Source organism: Lissotriton helveticus, chromosome 11 (assembly GCF_964261635.1).
Source record: "Lissotriton helveticus chromosome 11, aLisHel1.1, whole genome shotgun sequence".
Lineage (NCBI taxonomy): Eukaryota > Metazoa > Chordata > Amphibia > Caudata > Salamandridae > Lissotriton > Lissotriton helveticus.
The window spans coordinates 534,995,623-535,021,863 of record NC_136072.1 but is presented as its reverse complement, the minus strand read 5'-3'; the positions used below and the strand labels follow the sequence as shown (position 1 = coordinate 535,021,863).

At 51.3% G+C, this 26,241-nt stretch overlaps 1 protein-coding gene across 2 annotated transcripts in view; it reads right to left on the bottom strand.

Moving 5' to 3' along the window:
- Positions 1 to 26,030, bottom strand: part of PLAT (plasminogen activator, tissue type) — a 135,915-nt gene extending 109,885 nt beyond the window's left edge. Inside the window, exon 1 of one of the 2 annotated variants that reach the window (XM_078666228.1) lies at positions 25,036 to 26,030. The gene's annotated coding sequence lies outside the window, so the exon portion shown is untranslated. The remainder of the gene's footprint in view (positions 1 to 25,035) is intronic. The other variant, XM_078666229.1, reaches the window with a different exon arrangement.
- Between the last annotated feature and the right edge of the window lie 211 nt (positions 26,031 to 26,241).

The window sequence follows — 26,241 nt, the reverse complement described above, 5'->3', positions numbered from 1 at the left end:
CTATGCGCGATGCACGGCAGCAGTGCTCCTGCTCTCTGTGACGGAAGCTTGCAGTACTGTCTCACTGTCCTAAGCGCCCTGCTCGGCAGCAGTACTCATGCTCTCTGTGATGGAAGCTTGCAGTACTGTCTCACTGTCCTACGCGCCCTGCACGGCAGCAGTGCTCCTGCTCTCTGTGACGGAAGTTTGCTGTACTGTCTCACTGTCCTATGCGCCCTGCACGGCAGCAGTGCTCCTGCTCTCTGTGACGGAAGGTTGCCGTACTGTCTCACTGTCCTATGCACCCTGCACTGCAGCAGTGCTCCTGCTCTCTGTGACGGAAGCTTGCGGTACTATCTCACTGTCCTACGCGCCCTACACTGCAGCAGTGCTCCTGCTCTCTGGGCGGAAGCTTTCAGTACTGTCTCACTGTCCTATGAGCCCTGCACTACAGCAGTGCTCCTGCTCTCTGTGATGGAAGCTTGCAGTACTGTCTCACTGTCCTATGAGCCCTGCACTGCAGCAGTGCTCCTGCTCTCTGTGATGGAAGCTTGCAGTACTGCCTCACTGTCCTATGCGCCCTGCTCGGCAGCAGTGCCCCTGCTCTCTGTGATGGAAGCTTGCAGTACTGCCTCACTGTCCTAAGCGCCCTGCTCGGCAGCAGTACTCATGCTCTCTGTGATGGAAGCCTGCAGTACTGTCTCACTGTCCTACGCGCCCTGCACTGCAGCAGTGCTCCTGCTCTCTGTGATGGAAGCTTGCAGTACTGTCTCACTGTCCTAAGCGCCCTGTTCGGCAGCAGTGCTCCTGCTCTGTGATGGAAGCTTGCAGTACTGTCTCACTGTGCTAAGCGCCCTGCTCGGCAGCAGTGCTCCTGCTCTGTGATGGAAGCTTGCAGTACTGTCTCACTGTCCTATGCGCCCTGCACGGCCGCAGTGTTACTGCTCTCTGTGATGGAAGCTTGCCGTACTGTCTCACTGTCCTACGTGACCTACACTGCAGCAGAGCTCCTGCTCTCTGCGGTGGAAGCTTGCAGTACTGTCTCACTGTCCTATGCGCCCTGCACGGCAGCAGTGCTCATGCTCTCTGTGATGGAAGCTTGCCGTACTGTCTCACTGTCCTAAGCGCCCTGCACGGCAGCAGTGCTCCTGCTCTGTGATGGAAGCTTGCAGTACTGTCTCACTGTCCTATGCGCCCTGCACGGCAGCAGAGCTCCTGCTCTCTGTGACCGAAGCTTGCGGTACTGTCTCACTGTCCTATGCGCCCTGCACGGCAGCAGTGCTCCTGCTCTCTGTTACCGAAGCTTGCGGTACTGTCTCACTGTCCTATGCGCCCTGCACGGCAGCAGAGCTCCTGCTCTCTGCGGTGGAAGCTTGCAGTACTGTCTCACTGTCCTATGCGCCCTGCACGGCAGCAGTGTTACTGCTCTCTGTCATGGAAGCTTGCGGTACTGTCTCACTGTCCTATGCGCCCTGCACGGCAGCAGTGTTACTGCTCTCTGTGATGGAAGCTTGCGGTACTGTCTCACTGTCCTATGTGCCCTGCACGGCAGCAGTGCTCCTGCTCTCTGTGATGGAAGCTTGCGGTACTGTCTCACTGTCCTATGCGCCCTGCTCGGCAGCAGTGCTCCTGCTCTGTGATGGAAGCTTGCAGTACTGTCTCACTGTCCTAAGCGCCCTGCTCGGCAGCAGTGCTCCTGCTCTCTGTGATGGAAGCTTGCGGTACTGTCTCACTGTCCTATGCGCCCTGCACGGCAGCAGTGTTACTGCTCTCTGTGATGGAAGCTTGCGGTACTGTCTCACTGTCCTATGCGCCCTGCACGGCAGCAGTGCTCCTGCTCTCTGTGATGGAAGCTTGCGGTACTGTCTCACTGTCCTATGCGCCCTGCTCGGCAGCAGTGCTCCTGCTCTCTGTGATGGAAGCTTGCAGTACTGTCTCACTGTCCTATGCGCCCTGCACGGCAGCAGTGTTACTGCTCTCTGTGATGGAAGCTTGCGGTACTGTCTCACTGTCCTATGCGCCCTGCACGGCAGCAGTGCTCCTGCTCTCTGTGATGGAAGCCTGCAGTACTGTCTCACTGTCCTATGCGCCCTGCACGGCAGCAGTGCTCCTGCTCTCTGTGATGGAAGCCTGCAGTACTGTCTCACTGTCCTATGCGCCCTGCACGGCAGCAGTGCTCATGCTCTCTGTGATGGAAGCTTGCAGTACTGCCTCACTGTCCTATGCGCCCTGCACGGCAGCAGTGCTCCTGCTCTCTGTGATGGAAGCTTGCCGTACTGTATCACTGTCCTATGCGCCCTGCACGGCAGCAGTGCTCCTGCTCTCTGTGATGGAAGCCTGCAGTACTGTCTCACTGTCCTATGCGCCCTGCACGGCAGCAGTGCTCCTGCTCTCTGTGATGGAAGCTTGCCGTACTGTATCACTGTCCTACGCACCCTTCACGGCAGCAGTGCTCCTGCTCTCTGTGATGGAAGCTTGCAGTACTGTCTCACTGTCCTATGCGCCCTGCACGGCAGCAGTGCTCCTGCTCTCAGTGATGGAAGCTTGCCGTACTGTATCACTGTCCTACGCGCCCTGCACTGCAGCAGTACCCCTGCTCTCTGTGACTGAAGCTTGCAGTACTGTCTCACTGTCCTATGCGCCCTGCACGGCAGCAGTGCTCCTGCTCTCTGTGACCGAAGCTTGCGGTACTGTCTCACTGTCCTAAGCGCCCTGCTCGGCAGCAGTGCTCCTGCTCTGTGATGGAAGCTTGCAGTACTGTCTCACTGTCCTATGCGCCCTGCACGGCAGCAGTGCTCCTGCTCTCTGTGACCGAAGCTTAGGGTACTGTCTCACTGTCCTAAGCGCCCTGCTCGGCAGCAGTGCTCCTGCTCTGTGATGGAAGCTTGCAGTACTGTCTCACTGTCCTATGCGCCCTGCACGGCAGCAGTGCCCCTGCTCTCTGTGATGGAAGCTTGCCGTACTGTCTCACTGTCCTAAGCGCCCTGCTCGGCAGCAGTGCTCCTGCTCTCTGTGATGGAAGCCTGCGGTACTGTCTCACTGTCCTATGCGCCCTGCACGGCAGCAGCGCTCCTGCGCTCTGTGATGGAAGCTTGCAGTACTGTCTCACTGTCCTATGCGCCCTGCACGGCAGCAGTGCTCCTGCTCTCTGTGACCGAAGCTTGCGGTACTGTCTCACTGTCCTAGGCGCCCTGCTCGGCAGCAGTGCTCCTGCTCTGTGATGGAAGCTTGCAGTAATGTCTCACTGTCCTATGCGCCCTGCACGGCAGCAGTGCCCCTGCTCTCTGTGATGGGAGCTTGCCGTACTGTCTCACTGTCCTAAGCGCCCTGCTCGGCAGCAGTGCTCCTTCTCTCTGTGATGGAAGCCTGCGGTACTGTCTCACTGTCCTATGCGCCCTGCACGGCAGCAGTGCTCCTGCTCTGTGATGGAAGCTTGCAGTACTGTCTCACTGTCCTAAGCGCCCTGCTCGGCAGCAGTGCTCCTGCTCTGTGATGGAAGCTTGCAGTACTGTCTCACTGTCCTATGCGCCCTGCTCGGCAGCAGTGCTCCTGCTCTCTGTGATGGAAGCTTGCAGTACTGCCTCACTGTCCTATGCGCCCTGCACGGCAGCAGTGCTCCTGCTCTCTGTGATGGAAGCTTGCAGTACTGTCTCACTGTCCTATGCGCCCTGCTCGGCAGCAGTGCTCCTGCTCTCTATGATGGAAGCTTGCAGTACTGCCTCACTGTCCTATGCGCCCTGCTCGGCAGCAGCGCTCCTGCACTCTGTGATGGAAGCTTGCGGTACTATCTCACTGTCCTATGCGCCCTGCACGGCAGCAGTGCTCCTGCTCTCTGTGACCGAAGCTTGCGGTACTGTCTCACTGTCCTATGCGCCCTGCACGGCAGCAGTGCTCCTGCTCTCTGTGACCGAAGCTTGCGGTACTGTCTCACTGTCCTATGCGCCCTGCACGGCAGCAGTGCTCCTGCTCTGTGATGGAAGCTTGCAGTACTGTCTCACTGTCCTATGCGCCCTGCTCGGCAGCAGCGCTCTTGCGCTCTGTGATGGAAGCTTGCGGTACTATCTCACTGTCCTATGCGCCCTGCACGGCAGCAGTGCTCCTGCTCTCTGTGACCGAAGCTTGCGGTACTGTCTCACTGTCCTATACGCCCTGCACGGCAGCAGTGCTCCTGCTCTCTGTGACCGAAGCTTGCGGTACTGTCTCACTGTCCTATGCGCCCTGCACGGCAGCAGTGCTCCTGCTCTGTGATGGAAGCTTGCAGTACTGTCTCACTGTCCTATGCGCCCTGCACGGCAGCAGTGCTCCTGCTCTCTGTGACCGAAGCTTGCGGTACTGTCTCACTGTCTTATGCGCCCTGCACGGCAGCAGTGCTCCTGCTCTGTGATGGAAGCTTGCAGTACTGTCTCACTGTCCTATGCGCCCTGCTCGGCAGCAGCGCTCCTGCGCTCTGTGATGGAAGCTTGCGGTACTATCTCACTGTCCTATGCGCCCTGCACGGCAGCAGTGCTCCTGCTCTCTGTGACCGAAGCTTGCGGTACTGTCTCACTGTCCTATGCGCCCTGCACGGCAGCAGTGCTCCTGCTCTCTGTGACCGAAGCTTGCGGTACTGTCTCACTGTCCTATGCGCCCTGCACGGCAGCAGTGCTCCTACTCTGTGATGGAAGCTTGCAGTACTGTCTCACTGTCCTATGCGCCCTGCACGGCAGCAGTGCTCCTGCTCTCTGTGACCGAAGCTTGCGGTACTGTCTCACTGTCCTATGCGCCCTGCACGGCAGCAGCGCTCCTGCGCTCTGTGATGGAAGCCTGCAGTACTGTCTCACTGTCCTATGCGCCCTGCACGGCAGCAGCGCTCCTGCGCTCTGTGATGGAAGCTTGCGGTACTGTCTCACTGTCCTATGCGCCCTGCACGGCAGCAGTGCTCCTGCTCTCTGTGACCGAAGCTTGCGGTACTGTCTCACTGTCCTATGCGCCCTGCACGGCAGCAGCGCTCCTGCGCTCTGTGATGGAAGCTTGCGGTACTATCTCACTGTCCTATGCGCCCTGCACGGCAGCAGTGCTCCTGCTCTCTGTGACCGAAGCTTGCGGTACTGTCTCACTGTCCTATGCGCCCTGCACGGCAGCAGTGCTCCTGCTCTCTGTGACCGAAGCTTGCAGTACTGTCTCACTGTCCTATGCGCCCTGCACGGCAGCAGCGCTCCTGCGCTCTGTGATGGAAGCCTGCAGTACTGTCTCACTGTCCTATGCGCCCTGCACGGCAGCAGCGCTCCTGCGCTCTGTGATGGAAGCTTGCGGTACTGTCTCACTGTCCTATGCGCCCTGCACGGCAGCAGTGCTCCTGCTCTCTGTGACCGAAGCTTGCGGTACTGTCTCACTGTCCTATGCGCCCTGCTTGGCAGCAGCGCTCCTGCGCTCTGTGATGGAAGCCTGCAGTACTGTCTCACTGCCCTATGCGCCCTGCACGGCAGCAGTGCTCCTGCGCTCTGTGATGGAAGCTTGCGGTACTGTCTCACTGTCCTATGCGCCCTGCACGGCAGCAGTGCTCCTGCTCTCTGTGACCGAAGCTTGCGGTACTGTCTCACTGTCCTATGCGCCCTGCTCGGCAGCAGTGCTCCTGCTCTCTGTGACGGAAGCTTGCCGTACTGTCTCACTGTCCTACGTGCCCTGCACGGCAGCAGCGCTCCTGCGCTCTATGATGGAAGCTTGCGGTACTGTCTCACTGTCCTATGCGCCCTGCACGGCAGCAGTGCTCCTGCTCTCTGTGACCGAAGCCTGCAGTACTGTCTCACTGTCCTAAGCGCCCCTGCACGGCAGCAGTGCTCCTGCTCTCTGTGACCGAAGCTTGCGGTACTGTCTCACTGTCCTATGCGCCCTGCTTGGCAGCAGCGCTCCTGCGCTCTGTGATGGAAGCTTGCAGTACTGTCTTACTGTCCTATGCGCCCTGATCGGCAGCAGCGCTCCTGCGCTCTGTGATGGAAGCTTGCGGTACTGTCTCACTGTCCTATGCGCCCTGCTCGGCAGCAGCGCTCCTGCGCTCTGTGATGCAAGCTTGCGGTACTGTCTCACTGTCCTATGCGCCCTGCTCGGTAGCAGCGCTCCTGCTCTCTGTGACGGAAGCTTGCCGTACTGTCTCACTGTCCTACGTGCCCTGCACGGCAGCAGCGCTCCTGCACTCTGTGATGGAAGCTTGCGGTACTGTCTCACTGTCCTATGCGCCCTGCTCGGCAGCAGCGCTCCTGCGCTCTGTGATGGAAGCTTGCGGTACTGTCTCACTGTCCTATGCGCCCTACTCGGCAGCAGCGCTCCTGCGCTCTGTGATGGAAGCTTGCGGTACTGTCTCACTGTCCTATGCGCCCTGCTCGGCAGCAGGGCTCCTGCGCTCTGTGATGGAAGCTTGCGGTACTGTCTCACTGTCCTATGCGCCCTGCTCGGCAGCAGCGCTCCTGCGCTCTGTGATGGAAGCTTGCGGTACTGTCTCACTGTCCTATGCGCCCTGCACGGCAGCAGTGCTCCTGCTCTCTGTGACTGAAGCTTGCCGTACTGCCTCACTGTCCTATGCGCCCTGCACGGCAGCAGCGCTCCTGCTCTCTGTGACTGAAGCTTGCCGTACTGCCTCACTGTCCTATGCGCCCTGCTCGGCAGCAGTGCTCCTGCTCTCTGTGACTGAAGCTTGCCGTACTGCCTCACTGTCCTATGCGCCCTGCACGGCAGCAGTGCTCCTGCGCTCTGTGATGGAAGCTTGCGGTACTGTCTCACTGTCCTATGCGCCCTGCTCGGCAGCAGCGCTCCTGCGCTCTGTGATGGAAGCTTGCGGTACCGTCTCACTGTCCTATGCGCCCTGCTCGGCAGCAGCGCTCCTGCGCTCTGTGATGGAAGCTTGCGGTACTATCTCACTGTCCTATGCGCCCTGCACGGCAGCAGTGCTCCTGCTCTCTGTGAAGGAAGCTTGCAGTACTGCCTCACTGTCCTATGCGCCCTGCACGGCAGCAGTGCTCCTGCGCTCTGTGATGGAAGCTTGCGGTACTGTCTCACTGTCCTATGCGCCCTGCTCGGCAGCAGCGATCCTGCGCTGTGTGATGGAAGCTTGCGGTACTATCTCACTGTCCTATGCGCCCTGCTCGGCAGCAGCGCTCCTGCGCTCTGTGATGGAAGCTTGCGGTACTGTCTCACTGTCCTATGTGCCCTACACTGCAGCAGTGCTCCTGCTCTCTGCGGTGGAAGCTTGCAGTACTGTCTCACTGTCCTACGTGCCCTACACTGCAGCAGTGCTCCTGCGCTCTGTGATGGAAGCTTGCGGTACTGTCTCACTGTCCTATGTGCCCTACACTGCAGCAGTGCTCCTGCTCTCTGCGGTGGAAGCTTGCAGTACTGTCTCACAGTCCTACGTGCCCTGCACTGCAGCAGTGCTCCTGCTCTCTGTGACTGAAGCTTGCCGTACTGCCTCACTGTCCTATGCGCCCTGCTCGGTAGCAGCGCTCCTTCTCTCTGTGATGGAAGCTTGCGGTACTGTCTCACTGTCCTACGTGCCCTACACTGCAGCAGTGCTCCTGCGCTCTGTGATGGAAGCTTGCGGTACTGTCTCACTGTCCTATGTGCCCTACACGGCAGCAGTGCTCCTGCTCTCTGCGGTGGAAGCTTGCAGTACTGTCTCACTGTCCTATGTGCCCTGCACGGCAGCAGTGCTCCTGCTCTCTGCGGTGGAAGCTTGCAGTACTGTCTCACTGTTCTACGTGCCCTACACTGCAGCAGTGCTCCTGCTCTGTGATGGAAGCTTGCAGTACTGTCTCACTGTCCTAAGCGACCTGCATGGCAGCAGTGTTTCTGCTCTCTGTGATGGAAGCTTGCAGTACTGTCGCACTGTCCTAAGCGCCCTGCACAGCAGCAGTGCTCCTGCGCTCTGTGATGGAAGCTTGTGGTACTGTCTCACTGTCCTATGTGCCCTACACTGCAGCAGTGCTCCTGCTCTGTGATGGAAGCTTGCAGTACTGTCTCACTGTCCTACGTGCCCTACACTGCAGCAGTGCTCCTGCTCTCTGCGGTGGAAGCTTGCAGTACTGTCTCACTGTCCTACGTGCCCTACACTGCAGCAGTGCTCCTGCTCTATACAAGGGGGGGCCAATAGGCCCCCACGCAAGCATGGCGGGGCCCGGTCCCTCCCATAACCCGTCCCCTTCGGGGCCGCGTTCCCCGCCCCCCTCGCCCCGGAAGTACTGGTGTGCTTCCGGGGCGAGGGGGCGGGGTCGCGGCAGCGAAGGGGTTAAGAGCCTGGGGAGCGCGGGAAGCGGCCTCTTTGTGCCCGCGCTCCCCAGGCTCGCTCCTCGCCCCACCGTGGGGCCGTTTAATTTTCTGTAATTTTTGTTCCAGGTTGCAAAGTTGGAGCGGCAGGTTCGGGACTCGGAGAAGCGGGCAGTCAGCGATCGAACGAGCAGCTTTCTGACCTGGGGACTGCGACCGGCGCTTCGTTTCGCAAGCGGTGCGGTGGAAGCATCGAACGGCAGGCACAAAGAGCGGGCTGGTACTTAGGAAGCTACACTACGTGGGCGGCAGGATCGCTGGTACATGGCCATCCTGAACGGACTGCGGGACATTCGAACGGTGGTGTGAGTATCCCGCTCTAGAGTGAAGAATTATTGTTTGGCCCAGTGGGGTGGAGTTTATTGTTTTCTTGGTGAGGTGGAGGACCGATGGGCTTACTTTGTTTGCAGGGACCGGGACATTCGATTTGCCTCTAGATAAGAGCACAATTTTAACTTGCCCTATGTTATGAATTTGCGCTAGGTTATGGTGGCGGTCGAGGGGCGAGTAATAGATGCTCCCGCGGTGTTGCTCGCTTTCATGTCCGCTCTCTGTAGTAACCTGTGGGGTGATTCGTGTAATCACAAACAGTTTTAAATCATCCCGCATTCACACACGGGGGCGGGGGCTTCAGTCTTGCCTTGCATTCCTTACTTGCTGTAGCTGTGCTGTTTTGGGAATAGACACCACGGACTCGTTTTTGGTGAGCAGTGCAGTTTTAAGAAATAATATGGGGGCCGAAGCATGTTTTGCAGCCGGGCTCATGTGTAGTTGCAGCAGGGAGCGGTGTGCGACCGGGAGGAGTGTTAATGTACTTCGGTGTCTGCGTAACAGGTGAGACGACTGCTCTGCGGGAGGGAGTATCACATTGAACTTCTACTTGTAAATAAAAGGCAGCGAAAGTTACTTCTTTCGGAGGTTGGCGTAGGCTTTCGATGCCCGGACTGTCACTTCTGCACATGACAGCCACATAGAAGAAGCGAGTGAGATGTCATGATGTTTATTGGCAGTAAATTAAGTCATTAGCCAACCTGCTCTTTGTATCATCCCAAACTGCTGCTAGTTCCCATTATTTCTGGGCAGTCGCGTGAGCTCTACGGAGCCCTATTTTAATACTTTGAAGTGCTCACGACTGCGGTAATCCTGATCGCTAGACTTTAAAGATGGTCGGTCCGATTTTGATTTCACTCTGGGCTCTAGGACAGACGTCTCGCTGAACTCGTCTCCTTGGAGGTCTGGTGATCTCCGTTAACTAGACGAGGGTCTTCCTCAACTCTAGGTGGGTTCACCCCAAATTCTTGTGCGACTTCTAACCTCTGGGGGAAGGTGGAGGAACATCCTGAAAACTGTGGGGGAGGGGGTTAATTCCTGCATTCTATAAGGGAAATGCATCCTTAACTCAAGGATGTATGTATAGGCTTTCTGAACTTCAAGGCGCACGCCCGGTTCTAGCGGGTGGGCCAGGCCCACCCAAACAACCTTTTAGCATCCCAGTCGGCGGAAGAGGCCATGAGGACGGCCAAAATATTGTTATGCTTTTCACTTTGTTTACAGTAATTATCAATCTGGGGTAGCGTTGCCACCTTGCTTACACATGCTTTCTGGCGACCATTTGATAAAAGATTAAAGGGGATCCGTGCACAGATACGTGCCATGGTTATTATCCTTTGGAAAAGACAGTCCGGCCCTCGTGGCCGATTACTATTTGTTCTATTGTTAAGCTGAAGGAATCTGCTGGGTAATGTTTTGCACACTAGTTCAGCTGGTACACCCCCCTTGTTTTGGGGATGCGAGTACGCCGTTGTGTTGGTAGAACTGAAACTGTGCCATTTGACACAGGACCGTACTTTTTATAAAGAAATGGATGATAAGGGGTCTAAGGGTTGTCCACTATATGGCAACGGAGGCAAGGTTATAAACGAAACATTGCTCGGTTTGTGGCTCTGTAATAACACAGGCACGGTAGCAATGGGGTTGTGTGAGTCAATTCTAAGAAAAGTAAACCGAAGTGAACGTGCACAAGAAATAGAAATACATTGCTTCTGGGGGCATGGGGAGTAGAGTTCTGGAGTGACAAATCGAGCACATCTTCCTGAGCGTATGTATGTTTCAAGGTTTGATATTGGTTGAAGCAAGGGCATCTCAGACTGCCTTCAAATATATACGTATATTTTACTTATTTCATTTTCTCGACGAATCACTTTACTTACCAGGCAGAGTAGAGGTTCTAATGCTGTCAGGGGATGCCGGCCGAGAATAAGTAAGGGAAGCAAACCATGTTTGCAGGTGTCAGTACTATCCCACATCGTATCACACCTGTTTACAAGCAAGTTGGTCCAGGAAATTGGTGACCAGGGTAACCACCTGCTACTGGGAATAGCAATAAGGCAGTGGGACTGTTAAATAGAATAGTTTGGGTAGGTAAAGTACAAGCAAGTTGGTTCAGTAAATAGTTGGCCAGGGTGACCACCTGCTACTGGGGTAGCAATAAGGCAGTGGGGGTTTTCTTTTTAGCTCACAAGTTAATTAAGAGAATGGCAGGGCCACAAATAATTGCCTGATGAAATTGGAAGTTCTTTATCTCTTTCTTGAAATCAAGAATGTTCAATGTGGGCCCAGGAGGGCTGTATCCATGCCAGATTTGCAGGATAATCAAAACGCTTTAAAAAAACAATGTGTATATTTTGGATGCATTGTATCTAAAGGCATTTAATATGTTAATTCTAATCGGACCATTTAATTATTAAGATCGTGTAGCATTTGAGTATCTAATATCAGCGTGATCATATCAAATTGCGTCAGGGAGACTATTTAAATGTTAAGTTCCCCGCCTTCCTCATGCGGGTGTAAGGGATTGGGCAGATATATGCTCTGGGGTCGATCTATGGGTTAGGGACGGTCACTTATGCCACTCCGAAACCTGAGTAAGAATATCTGGTGTTATCACCCTGCTTACGTTTGGTGTGTTGGTTCAGGGCCACAAAATATTTGCCTGCTGCAATTGGAAGATCTTTATATCTTTCTTCAAATTAAGAATGTCCAAGGTAGGCCCAGGAGGGCGGTATCCATGACAGAGTTGCATGGGAATCAACACCCCAAATTGTTTATAATATTCAGATGCACTGGGTCTAAATACATTTAATATGTTAATGCTACTCTCGGAGAGGCTGCCCATTGCATACCTACATTTGGGCTAGAACACGTTAAACGATCATTTGTCAGATTGGTTGAGTGCGAGGAGCATGAAAAGCTGCACACATGGGGCTAAATGCTGTGACATTAGGATGACAATTACTGTTCCCCTTGTTTTTTACTTTCTGAATCAGCGACAAGACAGTCGTGGTGCTATTTATTTGCTGAATAGACAATGTAATCATAATTGGGGGGCGGGCACTGTAATTCTGATCCCTGTTTAACACCCTCCTTGTACTGACCCCGCCACCCCACAATATTTCTTTCTGGGTGCGGGAATTTATTATCGCATCAGAACGTCCACACTCTTCATAAAATAATAGATCCTGTCTGGTGCAACAGGAGGGATCTCAGTGCTCCCACAGACCGAGCTAAGGCTACTTATAACCATAACATGGCAGTGGGGTCTACGTAATAAATATATCTATCAGTATTAGTGACAATACTAGTTCAGGGTCACCTGTGGGCTGGCTGATTCAAGTACACTTACGTGCGTACTCGCCTAGGTGTTAGGCCTCGAGTTGGTCGTAACAATGCCTGAGTCCAATCTCTGATACTGCTGGTGCTCTTCAATGGGCAGAAGGGTCAGATAGGTTTGCATATGAACATGGCTGAACTGGGGGAGGCAGAATGGGTTGATGAACGGTAACACATTAAACCCTGATCTGTGGAAACTGATGTTGCATCTTGATTTACAATAGGTGGCGGTATACTATGAATTGATTGCACAATCAGGTGTTGGCAGCGGGAGGGCCACCTGCTGCTTGCAACTTGTTAGGGCAATGATGCTCAGTTGGGGATCATGAGAATAATATATATAGGTTATGGTTGGCCCTTAGTTATATTACGCGTTTACCACTGTCAGCCATGATCCAAGTCAACAGTCAGGCGCAAGGGGTCCGTTACTTAGAACACGTATATCTCATCAAGTTGTGATTGGGTGGGTGCCAATGCAATACGGACTGTTCAATTTTAACTGATATCCTAATCATCCTTAAGGAGTCATGAGGGCGTTATGGTATGCACTGGGGACTCCATGCTTTGTGTCACTACACTACACACTGGGTAGTATTTGGTAATGAAGGCCATTTTTATAGGGTACTCTTCATAACACTAATACAGTCACGCTACAGGGGACACAAACTGAGGCTATGCTCCACACTTAGTCGGAAGTGTTTAGGAGTAGGCATCTGACGCTACTCGTAGCTCAAACGTGGCAAGGGATGGCAATGTAAGACTAGCACATGTACTGCAGTTATCGCCAGAAACACTAATGGTTTGTGTTTATCTTTTCCACTTATGTATGGCCGGGTACACGGTGGATATCTGGAGTGCTCCGCATCACAAAGCTACTACAGGTGGACAGCCCAAGGGATGCTGACGTCAGGTAGAGGATGGCAAACAACGCAAGTGTGATGGTCGAGCGATTAAAAAACGCAGGAGGTGCCAACACAGAGTGGATGGTTTCAGTGTGTAAGCCCTTATATGGGGCTGGCGGCAGTAATGTAGCAGGATGTGGCTGCACAAAAAATGGCAGTAGTTGCCGTCACAGAAAAATGTATACCTTCAGTAACGGCGCCTGTGCACGCAGGGCCACCAGTGTCAGATATGCATTGATCACCAAGTGGTAAGTGACAACGGTAGAGATGGGACAGTACACAAGGGTATTCAGTCCTAGCCTCGGCAACCCCAGGAAGGATAGGCCTATACAACGCCTCGTTTCCCCGGTTCAGGAAGGGGGGACTTCCATGGTAAAAGTAGTATAATGCGCTTAACACTTTCCAGGCGTAATGGCTGGGTGTGGATGGTTAGCAGACTGTACAGTATACCAGTGGGAAGGGTAGAATGGTAGTACCAGGATACCCCCGGTCATAGCATCTGCAGGGAGCCTCGAGAGGCGTGCCCCCCACACCCTCATTCATGTTAGGACATGGGGTAACGGTGATAGGACCAGGCTGCACGTAAAGGGGGGGGGGGGGGACTAGGCGAGTGCAAGGAGTCACTCAGTGAAGAATCACTCGATAAAGAGGATCAACACTTGGTTTGAGAAACTATTTCATATCCCACAGGGGGTCATCGCAGGACCAAGTAGACTAACAGTCGGTTGATAATGAGGGGTTGACTTTTATTAGAGGCTCTACTCACAGGGTGGGGGGTCCGGTGGACAGAGTCAGGGATGCCCTAGGGATAGGGAATTAAATAGCAGGGGTAGAGGGTTTTTGGATTAGGAAGTTATGACCTTTCAGTGTAGGCGGTTTGGGGGGGGGGCCAGATAGTCGGTTAACTACCTGGCCTGTGGCGGTAAGGTCATTAATCGGTGAGCAGCATTTTAAGGTCCTTACGGGGGGGGCGGACCCATTCACGAAAGGGGCCGCCCGCGGGAGGGGCCATTTGGTCTCTCTCAGAACTTCAGGGGCAGGAGATGGTCTCCATTAATTTAAAGGGTGCGGGGGAGGGAGTCTACGCTTTCCTCAGGCGGTAGCCACCCCTCACAACACTATGACGTCATTAAGGTGCGCGAGTGTCTGGGCCCTCCTGTTATGGTTAAATGGAGTTCGGGGAGCGCACGTGGGTGTAACGTGCCCTGGGTTGCGCATGCGCATCTTCAACGCGAGAGCGCAGCTGTAAAAGGATCTGACACCGGTTGGCGACCTTGCCGTAGGCCTTTATTAAAGTTATTAAAAGTTATTAAAAAAGTAATGGAAATATTAGAATGCAGTTTAATTTTCAGGATGATTAGATTACGTTAGGAGACACGCTGTATTAGCTATTTGTTAAGGTTAGCCCATCATACCATGTCGAAACGGATGTCAATCTAATATTCTGAAAAGTGTGCATTTTAATAATTGTCAGAAATGTTTATTTGATTAAAATTTTTGATTTGTTTTTATATTTTAATAAATACGGCCAGGGGGGGGGGCCCCGTACCCCCCCCCCTTGACTTCCAAAGACCCCCATGTGTTGACTGGTTGAATTGGGTAATTCAGTCGGTGTTCAAGGGGGGAGGTGGCCGGCAGTCCAAGACCATGATACAAGGGGGGGCCAATAGGCCCCCACGCAAGCATGGCGGGGCCCGGTCCCTCCCATAACCCGTCCCCTTCGGGGCCGCGTTCCCCGCCCCCCTCGCCCCGGAAGTACTGGTGTGCTTCCGGGGCGAGGGGGCGGGGTCGCGGCAGCGAAGGGGTTAAGAGCCTGGGGAGCGCGGGAAGCGGCCTCTTTGTGCCCGCGCTCCCCAGGCTCGCTCCTCGCCCCACCGTGGGGCCGTTTAATTTTCCCCACCCTCCATCCCTTATTAGCAGACCTTGGGGCTTGGCAAATGGTGAGTATCAGGTTTTGTCAATGTGCCGGAACATAGATATAAGGGGGACTTGATCCAGTAGGCCTTGAATTTCCTGTTTACTGGAAGGAAGTACAGAAGTTAAACGTGGGTGCAGTGCCGTGATTTTAACCAATTCTTTCCTTAGGCCCCTTTTTCCCGCTTACAGGAGTAACTATATATGTAGATGTTTATGCTTTGCTGTGTGTTAACAATTTTATCCTTAGGCCTTTTTTCCTTTTAGAATAGCATTGTCGTATTTATTATGTTTGTCTGGCGGTAAGGTCATTAATCGGTGAGCAGCATTTTAAGGTCCTTACGGGGGGGGCGGACCCATTCACGAAAGGGGCCGCCCGCGGGAGGGGCCATTTGGTCTCTCTCAGAACTTCAGGGGCAGGAGATGGTCTCCATTAATTTAAAGGGTGCGGGGGAGGGAGTCTACGCTTTCCTCAGGCTGGTAGCCACCCCTCACAACACTATGACGTCATTAAGGTGCGCGAGTGTCTGGGCCCTCCTGTTATGGTTAAATGGAGTTCGGGGAGCGCACGTGGGTGTAACGTGCCCTGGGTTGCGCATGCGCATCTTCAACGCGAGAGCGCAGCTGTAAAAGGATCTGACACCGGTTGGCGACCTTGCCGTAGGCCTTTATTAAAGTTATTAAAAGTTATTAAAAAAGTAATGGAAATATTAGAATGCAGTTTAATTTTCAGGATGATTAGATTACGTTAGGAGACACGCTGTATTAGCTATTTGTTAAGGTTAGCCCATCATACCATGTCGAAACGGATGTCAATCTAATATTCTGAAAAGTGTGCATTTTAATAATTGTCAGAAATGTTTATTTGATTAAAATTTTTGATTTGTTTTTATATTTTAATAAATACGGCCAGGGGGGGGCCCCGTACCCCCCCCCTTGACTTCCAAAGACCCCCATGTGTTGACTGGTTGAATTGGGTAATTCAGTCGGTGTTCAAGGGGGGAGGTGGCCGGCAGTCCAAGACCATGCTGCGGTGGAAGCTTGCGGTACTGTCTCACTGTCCTAAGCGCCCTGCACGGCAGCAGTGCTCCTGCTCTCTGTGACGGAAGCTTGCAGTACTGCCTCACTGTCCTAGGGTTTTTCGAACTGTAACTTATATCCGGTCATAAAGTACGTTGTTTTGACCAATCTGCCTTCAGCGTCTCCGTGTGAGCGCGCACCTTGTTCTAGCCCCTTGTTTCACTGTCCCTTTTATGCTTCTGAGATAAACATACACTGCCCCTCTGTGCCTCAGTGAAGAGTAGGACAAACCTTTCACTCCAAGCAAACCCTAGTGGCTTCATCGGCCCTCGCTGATCAGCCACACCCCCAAAGGGTTTGAATAAAAGCGATTAACACGTATACCTTAATAGGACATTAGAACTGTCTGTACAAAGTGTACGAGTTAAGGAATTATATCATAACTGCAGTGGGGTGTAAATTGCAATGGACAAAGGAAGAGACCTCACAGCAGGGATGCAGGAGTCTGCCACACGACTGACTGCAGCCAGGGCAGGCCGCAGACTGCACCAGATCTAACAACTATGGGATGTCCCGCTCAGTGCTTTAAATGGGGGGGGGGGGGGGGGGGGAAATAGTGCAGGTACTCATTTAAATGTGGCGAGTGGGCGGGGCTACGGGTGGGGCTAAAGGCAAGACATGCGAAGCTTATTGACTTATATACTAGCTGCAGCGCATACCAAAACACGAGAAATTTGTTTCCCATAAAAAAACAGGTTAATTCGTCATACAAAACAAAAGTCAAACACAGTGATATTTTAACATTTTCTTATTTTGTAATATTTCTCTCACACAAAAACACGCACAAGCATCAGCAGACACTCACACAAAAGCTCCTTTAACCATGTCTTTCCTCATTGTGCTGTCACTGTGCTGCCTGAATTCCTTGCAACACGGCAGGAAGGCGAACACCCGATATCATGCAAATTAGCCCACGCTGAATTGTCAATGGGGGGCTCAGCTCAGGGCTATAAACGTCTTTTGGCTGCCAAAGAGACAGGCTACCACCACTAGAGGCCAATGCCCCTATCCTTCAAGAGTACCGGTACTCTCCACAGCAGTAGAGAAGTGCCGGTACTCAGAGTGATAAACATAAGAAGTGCCGGTACTCAGTACCTGTGAGCACCGGCCCATTTTAAGCACTGGTCCCGCTAGGACATTGATCCAGCGCAAGTATCGTATGACCCGAGCGTGGCTTCTGTGCCACCCTCCCTCAAGATGGACCCGCAGAACAGTCACATCGTGGTACACACAATCAGGACTAACCAAGGACAAGCCTCGATCAATATTCATAGAGCCAGGGCTTTAAGTGGGCCGGGTCCTGCCGGTGCTCAGCACCGGCAGTTTTAACCCCTCCCATGCTGGTGACGGAACGGCTCCGTCACCAGCCTCGGTCGCGCTGTGTTGGTGACGGAGCGGTTCCGTCACGGCCCGCTCGGCGCACCTGCGCGGCGCATTCTACTGAGCGGGCCGTGTTTCTAAGCCACGCCCCAAGTTACTCGGCCACGCCCCTTTGAAAGACCCCCTCAATTTTTCACCCCACTTAAAGCCCTGCATAGAGCCAACATCAAACCTCCTTAAACAGCCCAGCTAGCTACTAAGAGACAGGAAACCAATCCACGAAGAGGCCTGCCGTCCAGCACCACAGCTGGGGCCTTCATGCACTATTAACTATCTCCACTCCACAGTACCTGAAGCCTTAATGCACTATTAACTATCTCTACTCCACAGCAGCTGGAGCCTTTCATGCACTATTAACTGTCTCCACTCCACAGCAGCTGGAGCCTTTCATGCACTATTAACTATCTCTACTCCACAGCACTTTCATGCACTATTAACTATCTCTACTCCACAGAAGCTGGAGCCTTAATGCACTATTAACTATCTCTACTCCACAGCAGCTGGAGCCTTTCATGCACTATTAACTATCTCTACTCCACAGAAGCTGGAGCCTTAATGCACTATTAACTCTCTCAACTCCACAGCACCTGGAGCCTTAATGCACTATTAACTATCTCTACTCCACAGCAGCTGGAGCCTTTCATGCACTATTAACTATCTCTACTCCACAGCAGCTGGAGCCTTAATGCACTATTAACTCTCTCTACTCCACAGCAGCTGCAACCTTTCATGCACTATTAACTATCTCTACTCCACAGCAGCTGGAGCCTTAATGCACTATTAACTATCTCTACTCCACAGCAGCTGGAGCCTTTCATGCACTATTAACTATCTCTACTCCACAGCAGCTGTAGCCTTAAAGCACTATTAACTATCTCTACTCCACAGCAGCTGGAGCCTTTCATGCACTATTAACTCTCTCTACTCCACAGCAGCTGGAGCCTTAATGCACTATTAACTCTCTCTACTCCACAGCAGCTGAAGCTTTTCATGCACTATTAACTCTCTCTACTCCACAGCAGCTGGAGCCTTATTGCACTATTAACTCTCTCTACTCCACAGCAGCTGGAGCCTTTCATGCATTATTAACTCTCTCTACTCCACAGCAGCTGGAGCCTTTCATGCACTATTAACTCTCTCTACTCCACAGCAGCTGGAGCCTTTCATGCACTATTAACTCTCTCTACTCCACAGCAGCTGGAGCCTTAATGTACTATTAACTCTCTCTACTCCACAGCAGCTGGAGCCTTAATGTACTATTAACTCTCTCTACTCCACAGCAGCTGGAGCCTTTCATGCACTATTAACTCTCTCTACTCCACAGCAGCTGGAGCTTTAATGTACTATTAACTCTCTCTACTCCACAGCAGCTGGAGCCTTTCATGCACTATTAACTCTCTCTACTCCACAGCAGCTGGAGCCTTTCATGCACTATTAACTCTCTCTACTCCACAGCAGCTGGAGCCTTCATGCACTATTAACTTTCTCTACTCCACAGCAGCTGGAGCCTTTCATGCACTATTAACTCTCTCTACTCCACAGCAGCTGGAGCCTCAATGCACTATTAACTCTCTCTACTCCACAGCAGCTGGAGCCTTAATGCACTATTAACTCTCTCTACTCCACAGCAGCAGGAGCCTTTCATGCACTATTAACTATCTCTACTCCACAGCAGCTGGAGCCTTAATGCACTATTAACTATCTCCACTCCACAGTACCTGGAGCCTTAATGCACTATTAACTATCTCTACTCCACAGCAGCTGCAACCTTTCATGCACTATTAACTATCTCTACTCCACAGCAGCTGGAGCCTTAATGCACTATTAACTATCTCTACTCCACAGCAGCTGGAGCCTTTCATGCACTATTAACTCTCTCTACTCCACAGCAGCTGGAGCCTCAATGCACAATTAACCCTCTCTACTCCACTGCAGCTGGACCCGTAATGCACTATTAACTATCTACTCCACAGCAGCTGGAGCCTTTCATGCACTATTAACTCTCTCTACTCCACAACAGCTGGAGCCCCAATGCACAATTAACTCTCTCTACTCCACTGCAGCTGGAGCCTTAATGCACTATTAACTCTCTCAACTCCACAGCAGCTGGAGCCTTAATGCACTATTAACTATCTCTACTCCACAGCAGCTGGGGCCTTTCATGCACTATTAACTATCTCTACTCCACAGCAGCTGTAGCCTTTCATGCACTATTAACTCTCTCTACTCCACAGCACCTGGAGCCTCAATGCACAATTAACCCTCTCTACTCCACTGCAGCTGGACCCTTAATGCACTATTAACTATCTCTACTCCACAGCAGCTGGGGCCTTTCATGCACTATTAACTCTCTCTACTCCACAGCAGCTGGAGCCTCAATGCACAATTAACCCTCTCTACTCCACTGCAGCTGGACCCGTAATGCACTATTAACTATCTCTACTCCACAGCAGCTGGAGCCTTTCATGCACTATTAACTCTCTCTACTCCACAACAGCTGGAGCCCAAATGCACAATTAACTCTCTCTACTCCACAACAGCTGGAGCCCCAATGCACAATTAACACTCTCTACTCCACTGCAGCTGGAGCCTTAATGCACTATTAACTCTCTCAACTCCACAGCAGCTGGAGCCTTAATGCACTATTAACTATCTCTACTCCACAGCAGCTGGGGCCTTTCATGCACTATTAACTATCTCTACTCCACAGCAGCTGTAGCCTTTCATGCACTATTAACTCTCTCTACTCCACAGCACCTGGAGCCTCAATGCACAATTAACCCTCTCTACTCCACTGCAGCTGGACCCTTAATGCACTATTAACTATCTCTACTCCACAGCAGCTGGGGCCTTTCATGCACTATTAACTCTCTCTACTCCACAGCAGCTGGAGCCTCAATGCACAATTAACCCTCTCTACTCCACTGCAGCTGGACCCGTAATGCACTATTAACTATCTCTACTCCACAGCAGCTGGAGCCTTTCATGCACTATTAACTCTCTCTACTCCACAACAGCTGGAGCCCCAATGCACAATTAACTCTCTCTACTCCACTGCAGCTGGAGCCTTAATGCACTATTAACTCTCTCAACTCCACAGCAGCTGGAGCCTTAATGCACTAATAACTATCTCTACTCCACAGCAGCTGGAGCCTTAATGCACTATTAACTATCTCCACTCCACAGTACCTGGAGCCTTAATGCACTATTAACTATCTCCACTCCACAGTACCTGGAGCCTTAATGCACTATTAACTATCTCTACTCCACAGCAGCTGCAACCTTTCATGCACGATGTGGAAAGGTCACGGTCCCTACCTCAGCGGGGAAGCATCCTCGCGCGGGGTCCGACGTGTCTAACCCCGACTGCACCTTGTTCCCTTTCCCCAGGATTTCTCCCCTCTCTCATCCCCTGCAGGTACGACAGGATCCAATCGTGGCAAACGGGATACCGGAAGCAGTTCTCCCTGACCCCGGAAGTCCAGCCCCCAGCTACGACCCGGAAGACAGAAAAGCCGACGGTCCACAGGAGACGAGGTTCCAACCAGCGGACTCGTGGCAGGAGACGTGTGTAATAATAACAGGGGGAACCCAATCAACCATAGGGCATCTGGGTGATTCACAACTAACAAAATACAGGTGATGCCAAAGGTAATTCAAATTGAAATGTGATTATTTAGGACACAGACACAATCAATTGTCTGTCTCCAACATATATATTTATACTGATTCAATCCAATGTTACATTTCTATGTTCATCTTATGGAAAAAAGTTTTGAATAAGGAAAAAGAAAGAAAAACCAAACACATAAATGATATCTCGTCTTTATGTATTAATCCATAAAGAATCGTTTTAAGGTCTTCAATATTTCAATCATACATATCAGAAAAAAACACACAATATATTCTTATATCTATTAATTTTCAACAAGACATATATATACAAACTAATAATCAATCAAGTTCAACAATCCTTAACCCTTGTTCCATGGGTCATGTCTGAAGCCCAAAAGTTAATAGCAAAAGGAAATTTTGGTAATTTCTTTTGGCAACCTTAATTCCTTTTTCGAACACCAAAAAGTTATATATAGGATTCAGTGAAGCACCACTAAACGTTTTTTTGTGTGGCTCCCAAAGTCACTCTGAACTCCTGAGGAATATATCCATTATTGTTTTTTAAATCAAACAAAAGGTGTCGAAATCAATGACAAACTGTCGACGCGTTTCGGCCTGTCAAGCAGTTTCAGGCCTCATCAGGATAAAGGGCAAACAAAACACGACATATTTTACCTACAACAAAAAAATCAAGAAATACAATAAATATTCATTATAAAAAATCACAATATCATGTCAACTGCATTCATGGACACAGGCACCCTAGGGTGCCACTACCAATCTCGAGAGGGAGATTCCTAGAGGTTGGGGTCTCATAATCATTACCACACCCGGGGGAAGAAGTGAATATAGTAAAAGCCACCACCAAATAAACACCTAGGTTAAACAAAACCACATCACTGATATTACTCTAAACACCTCAAGGTACCCTATTATCCAATAACCAAACCATTTTCCACACCTAAGTAACCCGTGTGAGAGCTCAAAATATTACCTACTGCATATATAAATGCTGGAAGTCCCAGTCTAGTATCAGGATCGTATGTACAACTATATGTTATATAGTCTTAATGCACTATTAACTCTCTCTACTCCACAGCAGCTGGAGCCTTAATGCACTATTAACTCTCTCTACTCCACAGCAGCTGGAGCCTCAATGCACTATTAACTCTCTCTACTCCACAGCAGCTGGAGCCTTAATGTACTATTAACTCTCTCTACTCCACAGCAGCTGGAGCCTTTCATGCACTATTAACTCTCTCTACTCCACAGCAGCTGGAGCCTTAATGTACTATTAACTCTCTCTACTCCACAGCAGCTGGAGCCTTTCATGCACTGTTAACTCTCTCTACTCCACAGCAGCTGGGGCCTTTCATGCACTATTAACTATCTCTACTCCACAGCAGCTGGAGCCTTAATGCACTATTAACTATCTCCACTCCACAGTACCTGGAGCCTTAATGCACTATTAACTATCTCTACTCCACAGCAGCTGCAACCTTTCATGCACTATTAACTATCTCTACTCCACAGCAGCTGGAGCCTTAATGCACTATTAACTCTCTCTACTTCACAGCAGCTGTAGCCTTTCATGCACAATTAACTCTCTCTACTCCACAGCACCTGGAGCCTCAATGCACAATTAACCCTCTCTACTCCACTGCAGCTGGACCCTTAATGCACTATTAACTATCTCTACTCCACAGCAGCTGGAGCCTTTCATGCACTATTAACTCTCTCTACTCCACAACAGCTGGAGCCCCAATGCACAATTAACTCTCTCTACTCCACTGCAGCTGGAGCCTTAATGCACTATTAACTCTCTCTACTCCACAGCAGCTGGAGCCTTAATGCACTAATAACTATCTCTACTCCACAGCAGCTGGAGCCTTAATGCACTATTAACTATCTCCACTCCACAGTACCTGGAGCCTTAATGCACTATTAACTATCTCTACTCCACAGCAGCTACAACATTTCATGCACTATTAACTCTCTCTACTCCACAGCAGCTGAAGCCTTAATGCACTATTAACTATCTCTACTCCACAGCAGCTGGAGTCTTAATGTACTATTAACTATCTCTACTCCACAGCAGCTGGAGCCTTTCACGCACTATTAACTATCTCTACTCCACAGCAGCTGGGGCCTTAATGCACTATTAACTCTCTCTACTCCACTGCAGCTGAAGCCTTAATGCACTATTAACTATCTCTACTCCACAGCAGCTGGGGCCTTTCATGCACTATTAACTATCTCTACTCCACAGCAGCTGGAGCCTTAATGCACTATTAAAAATCTCTACTCTACAGCAGCTGGGGCCTTTCATGCACTATTAACTATCTCTACTCCACAGCAGCTGGAGCCTTAATGCTCAGTAACCGTTTTAAGGTCTTCAATATTTCAATCATACATATCAGAAAAAAACACACAATATATTCTTATATCTATTAATTTTCAACAAGACATATATATACAAACTAATAATCAATCAAGTTCAACAATCCTTAACCCTTGTTCCATGGGTCATGTCTGAAGCCCAAAAGTTAATAGCAAAAGGAAATTTTGGTAATTTCTTTTGGCAACCTTAATTCCTTTTTCGAACACCAAAAAGTTATATATAGGATTCAGTGAAGCACCACTAAACGTTTTTTTGTGTGGCTCCCAAAGTCACTCTGAACTCCTGAGGAATATATCCATTATTGTTTTTTAAATCAAACAAAAGGTGTCGAAATCAATGACAAACTGTCGACGCGTTTCGGCCTGTCAAGCAGTTTCAGGCCTCATCAGGACAAAGGGCAAACAAAACACGACATATTTTACCTACAACAAAAAAATCAAGAAATACAATAAATATTCATTATAAAAAATCACAATATCATGTCAACTGCATTCATGGACACAGGCACCCTAGGGTGCCACTACCAATCTCGAGAGGGAGATTCCTAGAGGTTGGGGTCTCATAATCATTACCACACCCGGGGGAAGAAGTGAATATAGTAAAAGCCACCACCAAATAAACACCTAGGTTAAACAAAACCACATCACTGATATTACTCTAAACACCTCAAGGTACCCTATTATCCAATAACCAAACCATTTTCCACACCTAAGTAACCCGTGTGAGAGCTCAAAATATTACCTACTGCATATATAAATGCTGGAAGTCCCAGTCTAGTATCAGGATCGTATGTACAACTATATGTTATATAGTCTTAATGCACTATTAACTCTCTCTACTCCACAGCAGCTGGAGCCTTAATGCACTATTAACTCTCTCTACTCCACAGCAGCTGGAGCCTCAATGCACTATTAACTATCTCTACTCCACAGCAGCTGGAGCCTTTCATGCACTATTAACTCTCTCTACTCCACAACAGCTGGAGCCCCAATGCACAATTAACTCTCTCTACTCCACTGCAGCTGGAGCCTTAATGCACTATTAACTCTCTCTACTCCACAGCAGCTGGAGCCTTAATGCACTAATAACTATCTCTACTCCACAGCAGCTGGAGCCTTAATGCACTATTAACTATCTCCACTCCACAGTACCTGGAGCCTTAATGCACTATTAACTATCTCTACTCCACAGCAGCTACAACATTTCATGCACTATTAACTCTCTCTACTCCACAGCAGCTGAAGCCTTAATGCACTATTAACTATCTCTACTCCACAGCAGCTGGAGCCTTAATGTACTATTAACTATCTCTACTCCACAGCAGCTGGAGCCTTTCACGCACTATTAACTATCTCTACTCCACAGCAGCTGGGGCCTTAATGCACTATTAACTCTCTCTACTCCACTGCAGCTGAAGCCTTAATGCACTATTAACTATCTCTACTCCACAGCAGCTGGGGCCTTTCATGCACTATTAACTATCTCTACTCCACAGCAGCTGGAGCCTTAATGCACTATTAAAAATCTCTACTCTACAGCAGCTGGGGCCTTTCATGCACTATTAACTATCTCTACTCCACAGCAGCTGGAGCCTTAATGCTCAGTAACAAATTAATGTAAACTGCATGCGCTCTGACGGCGCTGTCACTCAGTGCTGCGAACTAAGACAGGAGAGCAGCACCGATCAGACCCCCACGGGCGCCTCCAAACGCTTGCCAGGCGGCCTCACCTCGCACTCGCCTCTCTTCAGGGGCGTGCAGCTCTGTACAGGTGTAACTGCATGCACCCAGATAGGACGCTTACCTCCTCTGCGGTCCTACGGGGATCCTGGGTGTCTCTTGTGCCCTCGGCCGTTCCAGGCTTCCCAAGCCTCTGGATGTCTCCGCTCTCTCTTGATGTCTTCTGTTTCCTTGATGCTCCCTGGCTGTCACCTGGGTCCTCCCTAGACACCCTATTTACCTTGGATGTCTTTAGCACGTGTCGCTGCCCCCTGGACGTTCACTCTATGCCCCCTTGAGATCCCTCGGACGCCTCTGCTGTCCCTCAGCCTCCCTTGATGCCTCGGCTGTCCACTAGTCTCTCTGGACGCCTCAGGTCTGGCCTCTGCAGCCCCCCAGGCTCCTAGTACGCCTCTGCTGTCCCTCAGTCTCTCTGGATGCCTCTGCTGTCCCTCAGTCTCCCAGGATGCTCTGCTGTCCCTCAGTCTCCCTGGACGCCTCAGGTCTGGCCTCTGCTGTCCCTCAGTCTCCCTGGACGCCTCAGGTCTGGCCTCTGCTGTCCCTCAATCTCCCAGGACGCCTCAGGTCTGGCCTCTGCTGTCCCTCAATCTCCCAGGACGCCTCAGGTCTGGCCTCTGTTGTCCCTCACTCTCCCAGGACGCCTCTGATGTCCCTCAGTCTCCCAGGACGCCTCAGGTCTTGCCTCTGTTGTCCCTCGCTCTCCCAGGACGCCTCTGATGTCCCTCAGTCTCCCAGGACGCCTCAGGTCTGCCCTCTGATATCCCTCACACTCTCTGGACGCCTCTGCTGTCCCTCAGCCTCCCAGGACGCCTCAGTTGCCTCCTCAGTCTGGGCTGCCTGTCCTCCTGTCCTCCTGTCCTCCTCTCCTCCGCGCCTCTGACTCAGCTCTGGCCACCAAGGGCGGCCTCGGTCCATCTTAAGCTTTCGAGCAGCAGGGGAGGGGCCGGGGAGAGCTCTCCTCCGAGGGGGCACTCACCAGGAAGTAAGAGGAGGGGTCGACTCTCGGAGTGAGGGAAGATGGCACCGAAGGACGCTCCTCCGAGGATGAGCGCGGGGCAGGGAGCAGTGATGCGGAACAGACGTGGGTGGAGGGTTCTGTGGTCCTGGCTCTCAGCCCATCAGTTATTCACCGGGTCAGCGGGCAGGTGCCAGTGACCTCACAGCCTCAGGGGGTGGGGGGGGGGGGGGGGGGGAGAATGTGTTTAATTATTTCAGTCCCTCCCTGGTGCCAGGAAACAACTCAAACTGATATTAAATCAGCTTAACTGAA